We start from the raw sequence: 8,810 nt of genomic DNA, 5'->3' as shown, positions 1-8,810 counted from the left end.
TGTTCAGCATCTTTATGTTAATTAATACATTTCTATTCCTTTATGGTTAGTTTCTGTACTTTTATTTTGTTCAGTTGTTTGGGCCATGTTTCCCCGTTTTTTCTGTGCCTCATAAGTTTGTGTTAGGATCCATACATTTGAAAAAACAGGCCATCTATATCAGTCTTTGTGAACTGGTTTTGTACAGGGAAAGATCTTCACCAATCAGCCTGTGTAGAGATGATTCTGGGGGCCTCTGAAACCTTTATTTGCAGGGTGGGGGATGTCACTTCTCTGAAACTGTGCAATTTTCCAATTAGAGAGGCTTGCTGGTTTCTTTTTTGTAGAAGCTCATACTCTCTTGCTCTTTCTGTTGTCTTTCTTCAGCACTGCTGTTTCTTCCTCTCTCCTCATTTTCCCCATGTAGATATATCATTTGTGGTGAAAACAATCCTCTGAATGTTCATATAATTATGACTATGCAAATACTTTTTACACTGAACCAAGTAGTATATAATAATTACATTTCCTTTCTTATACAATCTCACATATATTTACATACAAAGTTAAAAATTATCTCTTTTATTTTTTTCCATGCTTAGATTTTTATGTAACTATTCTCAAATTTGTAAAGAATATTAATAATAGAAAACTCTTCCTTATTACCAAGTTCTAGACTAAGCATTTTAGTTACATTAATTTAGTCCTCACAATAGCCCTTCAAGGCAAACACACACACACAGAAACACACACACACACTCACTCACACTATATGTATAATATAGTAAAAAAATATTGTTTAGTTTTTACTGTTTTTAACTCTTAAAAAAACTTATATGCTGCTCTTATGTAATCTTTTTTGCCTTACGTTTTGTTTTTGATGTTATACTGGTAAGATTGATGAATGTAGCTTTACTTTTTTCCTTTGAAGGTTTATTTTTAATCTTGTCTAATGTATAATACTTTATTATTTGAATAGACCATAATTTATTTGTACTCCTGTTGTTGGGCATTTGTATTACTTCCTGAGTTCTGAAATTATAAACAGTCTTGCGCTATGGACATTCTTATTCATGTCCTCTGCTAAACATGAGCAAGCATTTCTCTTAAGTCTCCAGCAAGGACTGAACGTACTAGCTCATATAGTATACAAGTATCAAATACTATTCTAAAGTGGCCAAATCATTTTACAATCCCATTAGCAACGTATGTGTCTGTCAAAAATTGTTGATCCACATCTTCTCCAACACTGAGTATTAAGAGGTCTTCTCATAGTTATTTGTAGCTACTGTAGTATTTAAAAATGTTTATTATTGTTATTTTGTTGAAGGTTTTTGCAAGATCTTCCCATAGTTCTACAGTTTATTGGGCTTTTTTTTTTTTTTCCTTGTGAGGTGGAATCCTTGAATTTTCTGTTTCCTTCAATGTTCCCCTTTTGTCTTTGTTGGGTCTTCATCTTTTATAATGAAGCCTTTCTTCAATTCTATTTACAGTCAAGAGTGATGCACCCAAATCCTAATTACAAGCTCTATGTGCTTGAGTAGGACCTGGTGTATTAGCGGGCCTTACCATAACACAATTGAGTACAAACCCAGCTAGTTCACCAGGGACCTGCAAACATCAGTCTTTTGGGACTTCAGTTTCTTCAGATGGAATCTCTGCTTGCCTACCTGTGAAACTGTCAGTCTGGTCATCAGTGTTCTCAGAGCAAAACAAGGAAAGGGGATTTGGCATTTCACCACTCAATATGTTGATTTATACTGAATTACACTGTTTCAATACAGCATCTCTCACCTCTCTTCTAATGTGTCTGGTCTGGTGCCCTGGACATCAGAGTCCCTGCGACTCTGTTGCTGCAAATATAGAGGAGGAGGTCCTGAAAGTCCAATTGTTCTCTAGGCTGATTTCAAGGCACTCCTCCTGTTTCATCCTCTGTTTCATCCCTGGTTTCTGAAGAAACCGATACCTCCAGGATTTGAGACTTTCTGCCATTCTGGGGCTCAAATTTATTGGGTTCCATTATGCATTTCCTTCTATAAGATTTTATATGCTAGATTTCTCCAATATCCTAAGTCATTACCACTTATCTGTCCACTGTATATCCTCGTCAAATCTGTGGACATCTCTTATCCACTATTGTCATTTCCTTTCTTATTACTTTTATGGTTGCAGATGTTTCCTCTTCAAAAGAATTCCTATTTTTGTCATTTTGATGGAGTTTCTGGAGGCAGAAGAAAATTAACAGAGTCTTTCATTTTAATCAGAAGATCCATATCAGTTAGTTATTCAATTTACGGTATATAGATATAAGTTGAGACCACAGCACCAACAAAAAATTCTGCATATGTTTGCTGTGGTAGCTACTGCTAAGTGCAAAATGGGTCATAATTGGCTTGGATATAACTGACTTGGTCAATTATATTGATATAGCTGGAATAACTGATTTGGTGAATTATAATGATGCCTGAATAAATGCTGTTTTTTTTGGGGGGGGGAGTCACACAAAACTGTGTTTATTTATTTATTTAAATTTTATTTTATTTTGTCAATATACAATGTGGTTGATTATGGTGGCCAATTCCTGAAATCTCCCTCCTTCCGCCCGCTCCCCTCTCCCTCCCAACAATGTCCTTTCTGTATGATTGTTGTATCAACTTCAAGGAATTGTAATTGTCATCTCTTTTTCCCTAACTCTGCCCCAGTTGATTGTGTATTTATTTATTTATTTTTAGTTCCCACAAATAAGTGAGAATATGTGATATTTCTCTTTCTGTGCCTAACTTGTTTCACTTAATATAATTCTCTCTAGGTCCATCCATGTTGTTGCAAATGGCAGTATTTCGTTCTTTTTTTATAGCAGAGTAGTATTTCATTGTGTAGATATAACACTTTCTGTATCCACTTATCTGATGATGGACATTTGGGCTTGTTCCAACTCTTAGCTATTATAAAGAGTGCTGCAATGAACATTGGAGAACAGGAAAATCTTCGACTTGATGATTTCCATTCCTCTGGGTATATTCCCAGCAGTGGGATGGCTGTGTCATATGGTAGATCTATATACAATTGTTTGAGGAACTGCCATACCATTTTCCATAGAGGCTGCACCATTTTGCAGTCCCACTGACAATGTATGTGAGTTCCTTTTTCTCCACAACCTCACCAGCATTTATCATTCACAGTCTTTTGGATATTAGCCATCCTAATTGGGGTGAGATAGTATCGTAGTGTGGTTTGATTTGCATTTCCCAAATGCTGAGTGATGTTGAACATTTTTCAGTATGTCTGTTGGCCATTCGTATATCTTCGTAGAGAAATGCCTGTTTACCTCTTTTGCCCATTTTTTAATTGGGTTGCTTGTTTTTTTCTTGTAAAGTTGTTTGAGTTCCTTGTATATTCCTATTTAGCTCTTTTGCCCATTTTTTAATTGGGTTGCTTGTTTTTTTCTTGTAAAGTTGTTTGAGTTCCTTGTATATTCTGGATATTAATCCTTTGTCAGATGTATATTTTGCAAATATTTTCTCCTACTCTGTTGCTTGTCTTTTAACTCTGGTAATTGCTTCTTTTGCTGTGCAGAAGCTTTATAGTTTGATATAATCCCATTTGTTTATTTTTCTTTTGGTTGCCCATGATTTTGTGGTTGTATTAATGAAGTCTGTGCCCAGTCCTACTTCATGAAGTGTTTCTCCTATGTTTTCTTTAAGAAGTTTTATTGTTTCAGAGTGTATATTTAATTCTTTTATACATTTTGAGTTGATATTAGTATATGGTGAGAAGTATGGGTCTAGTTTCATTCTCTTGCATATTGATATCCAGTTATACCAGCACCATTTGCTGAAGATGCAGTCTCTTCCACAGCATATAGGTTTGGTTACTTTGTCAAAGATCAGATGGCTGTAAGTGTGTGGGTTGATTTCTGGATGCTCTATTCTATTACATTGATCAGTGTGTCTGTTTTTATGCCGGTACCATGATGTTTTTGTTATTATAGCTCTGTAGTATAGTTTAAAATCAAGTAGTGTTATGCCTCCAGCTTTTATTTATTTTTTGCTCAGAATTGCTATGGCTATGCATGGTCTTTTGTTATTCCATATAAATGTCTGAATAGTTTTTTCCATTTTTGAGAAAAATGTCACTGGAATTCTGATGGGGATTGCATTGAATTTGTAGATCACTTTGGGTAGTATGGACATTTTCACAATGTTGATTCTTCCAATCCAAGAGCATGCGATATCTTTCCATCTTCTTGAATCCTCTCTAATTTCTCTCAGCAGTGGTTTGTAGTTCTCATTATAGAGATTTTTCACATCCTTGGTTAAGTCAATTCCTAAGTATTTTATTTTTTTGGTGGCTATTGTAAATGGGCAAGTTTTCTTGATTTTTCTGAACGTTCACTATTGGAGAATAGAAATGCTACCGATTTTTGTGTGTTGATTTTGTATCCTGCTACTTTGCTGAAATCATTTATCAACTCCAAGAGATTTTCTGTAGTGGCTTTAGGCTGTTTGATATATATGATCATGTTATTTGCAAAGAGAGAGATTGACTTCATCTTTTCCAATCTGGACGGCCTTTATTTCCTTCTCTTCTCTGATTGCTCTGGCTAGTACTTCCAACACTATGTTGAATAGGAGTGGTGAGAGTGGGCATCCTTGTCTAGTTCCTGTTCTTAAAGGAAAAGCTTTCATATTCTCCCCATTCAGGATGATATTGGCAGTGGGTTTATCATATATGGCTTTAATTATGTTGAGATAATTTCCATTTCTACCTAACTTATAGAGAGTCTTTGTCATGAATGAATGTTGAGTTTTATCAAATGCTTTTCTGGCATGTATAGAGATGATCATATGGTCCTTGTGTTTGATTTTATTAATACTGTGTATCACATTTACTGATTTGCATATGTTGAACCAACCTTGCATCCCTGGCATGAATCCCACTTGATCGTGGTGTGTAATTTTGCGTATGTGTTGCTGTATTTTGTTATCTAGTATTATATTGAGGATTTTTGCATCTATACTCATCAAGGATATCGGCCTGTAGTTTTCTTTTTTAGTTGTATCTTTACCTGGTTTTGGTATCAGGGCGAATTGCGTCTGTTTCAATCTTTTGGAATAGTTTGTAGAGAATTGGTGTCAATTCTTCTTTGAATGTTTGGTAAAATACTGCTGTGAGTCCATCTTGTCCTGGGCTTTTCTTTGGTGGGAGCCTTCTGAGAGCAGCTTCAATCTCCTTTATTGTTATTGGTCTGTTCAGATTTTCTACATATTCTTGGCTCAGTTTTGGTAGCTTGTGCGTGTCCAGAAATTTATCCATTTACTCCAGATTTTCAAATTTGTTGGCATATAGTTGTTTATAGTAGTCTCAAATGATTCCTTGTATTTCAGATGTATCAGTTATAATATCAACTTTTTCATTTCTAATTTTTGTTATTTGGATTTCTCTCTAATTTTTTTAGTTAGCCATGATAATGGTTTGTCAATTTTATTTATCTTTTCAAAAAACCAACTTTTTTATTCATTGATCTTTTGTATTATTTTTTTGGGTTTCAATTTCATTAAGTTCTGCTCTGATCTTAACAATTTCTTTCCGTCTGCTAAATTTGGGTTTGGATTGCTCTTGTTTTTCTAGTTCTTTAAGGTGAAGTATCAGGTTGTTCACTTGCCATCTTTCCATTCTTTTGAAGTAAGCATTTAATGTGACAAACTTCCCCCTCAGTATTGCTTTTGCAGTATCCCACAGGTTTTGGTATGATGTATCATTATTTTCATTAGTTTCAATAAATTTTTTGATTTCCTGTTTGATATCTCTTGGACCCATATGTCATTAAGTAGAATGCTGTATAATTTTCATGTGTTTGTATAGATTCCAGGATTTCATTTGTTATTGATTTCTAATTTTAATCCATTGTGGTCTGAAAAAACACATGGGATAATTCTAATTTTTTTGAATTTGTTGAGACTTGATTTGTGACCTAAAATGTGACGTATCCTAGAGAATGAGCCATGTGCTGATGAGAAGAATGTATATTCTGAGGTTGTTGGGTGGAATGTTTTGTAGATATCTGCCAAGTCCAATTGGTCTAGAATGTTGTATATATCTTGTGTTTCTCTGATGATTCTTTGCCTAGATGAACTGTCCAATATTGACAGTGGGTTATTCAGGTCCCCTGCTATTATGGTATTAGTGTTTCTTTCCTTCTTTAGGTCTAATAGAGTTTGTTTTATAAATCTGGCTGCTCCGACATTGGGTGCATATATATTTATGATTGTTATGTCTTCTTGATGGATCAATCCTTTTATCATTATGTAGTGGCCTTCACTATCTCTTTTTATGGTTTTTAGTTTAAAGTCTATTTTATCTGATAAAAGAGTAGCTACTCCAGCACCTTTTTCATTTCTGTTTGCATGGTAAATCTTTTTCCATCCTTTCACTCTTAGTTTATATGAGTCTTTATACATGAGGTGGGTCTCTTGAAGGCAGCATATAGTTGTGTCCTACTTTTTAATCTAGTCAGCCAGTCTGTGTCTTTCCAATGGAGAATTTAATCTTTTTACTTTAAGAGTTGTTATTGAAAAGTGTTGATTTAATCCTAGCATTTTATTGATTTTTGTTTGGATGTCTTAATTGTCTTTTGTCTCTTTCTTTCTGATTTACTGTTTGTTTTCTGTATTTTTTGGTTCCTCGGGGTATAGATAGCCTTTTTGTTTGTTTGTTTTTTCTTCATTCTTGTCATTTTTATTATACTAGTGTGTTTTGATTTTCCTTGGGTTTTTATGGCAGTGGTTGTTGTTTTTCAGGTACCAAAGCCAGCACTCCCTTGACAATTTCTTGTAAGTGTGGTCGTGTCCTGCTGTTTTTGCTTGTCTGAGAAATATTCTATTTGCCCTTCATTTCAGAAGGATAGCCTTGTAGGGTAGAGTATTCTTGGCTGGCAATCTCTGTCTTTAATATTTTGAATATATCATCCCATCCCTTTCTGGCTTTTAGGGTTTGTGATGAAACGTCTGATGTTAGTCTGATTGGGGCTCCCTTATAGGTGACTTGATGCTTCTCTCTTGCAGCTTTTAAGATTCTCTCTTTGTCTTTGAGTTTTGCCAATTTGACTATACCACGTCTTGGAGAAGACCTTTTTGGGTTGAATACATTTGGGGATCCTTGAGCTTCCTGAATCTGAAGATCTGTGTCTTTTCCTCTACCTGGGAAGTTTTCTGCCACTATTTTGTTGAATATGTTCTGAAGGCAATCTCCTTTTTCCTCCCCTTCTGGAATACCCATGACTCAGATATTTGAGCACTTAAGGTTGTCTGATATCTCTCTTAGATTATCTTCAATGTTTTTAATCCTTTTTTTTTTTTTTTTGTCTGCCTGTGTTATTACAAACAGCCCATCTTCAAGGTCAGAAATTCTCTCTTCTGCTTCTGCAAGCCTGCGGGTTAAACTCTCTGTTGTGTTTTTTATTTGGTTGAATGAATTCTTCAGCTCAGCAAGCTCTGCTACATTCTTTTCCAGGGCATTGATTTTCTTGTACATTTCTTTCAGGTCCTGTATACTTTTCCTCACTTCCTCATGTTATCTAGCTGAGTTTTCTTGTATCTCCTTCAGTTTCCTTAGAATTTTCACTCAAAATTCCTTGTCAGACATGTCAAGGGCTTCTTGTTCTATAGGATCTAGAGCTTGAGAGTTATTACCGTTTGGTGGTGTACTTTCTTGATTTTTCAATTTTCTGGTATCTTTCCCTTGATGTTTAGTCATTGTGGTAGGGGATTTCATGGTCCACTGGTTTGACACTATTGTCTGGCTAAGATGCTGCTATGGCTGCCAATTTGGTATGGCTGCGTTAGTTTGTACTCGGTTGGCCACTAGTGCCTTGGGTGTGTGGTTGCCTTGGTTCTTGGGCCTCTCCAGGGAGGTGCCTGTCTGGTCAGCATGCACTTGGCCGGGCTGGGGATGGAGTTGGGCAGCAGCAGCGAGGCTCATCAGCTGGCTCGTGTGCTGGTACTATAGGGTGCGTGGTCTCTGAGGATCTTCCACTTCTCTGGCTGGATGTCTCCCTGCTGCGCATGCACTTGGCTGGGTCAGAGATAAGAGATAAAATGCTATTTTTTGGAATAGAAAGCAATAAAACTTTTATTTGTGGATGAAATGCTTGAGTAGATCTTAGAAGTAAAAAATAAATTAAATAAGATTTGTAGATGCAAGATGAATATTTGAAAACATATTTTACATAACCATATTTGATTTATAATGTGAAAACACTAGCATATATCTGAAATAAACACTTCCTGTGTTTTTGATGCGGTTATATGTGTATGTGTCTGTCATTGGATTCAAACTGTTAATATTTAGTTTCTGTATAAGTGAGGTTGTTTTCTAATTTTCCAATTTTGTAATGTTTTTGTTAGAATTCTATTTCAAAATACATTGACTTTTTAGGAGATTTAGAAAATGTTCCCTATCTTCCAGTGTCTGGAATAGTCTGCACAAAAGTTAAATTCAATATTTGTAAGTATTCACCAGTAAAGTATTCTTACACCTTTGGCATTCTTGGTGTTTGGATTTTAAATAACAAACTGAATTCCTTTAATTGCTATCAATTATTTAAATTTTGTCTTTCCTTGCAACTCCCCTAAATTGAAATTTGATGATAGCCACCCATTCTGAAAATTATCAAGTAGTTTTTCTACTAAGTTCATTTACCTGCTTTTTTTTTAATGCAGTGCTTTCTATAACTTGATTCCTGAAAACAGTAGTTTGTGTTTATTTATTTATTTATTTATTTATGTGTTTATTTATTTGGTCTTGATTACTCAAGCTAGAAGTTTGTCAAT

This window comes from Galeopterus variegatus, unplaced genomic scaffold (genome assembly GCF_000696425.1).
Source record: "Galeopterus variegatus unplaced genomic scaffold, G_variegatus-3.0.2 Scaffold34, whole genome shotgun sequence".
NCBI classification, from domain to species: Eukaryota; Metazoa; Chordata; class Mammalia; order Dermoptera; family Cynocephalidae; genus Galeopterus; species Galeopterus variegatus.
The sequence above is the reverse complement of the archived record's forward strand: the minus strand, read 5'-3'. Positions refer to the sequence as shown.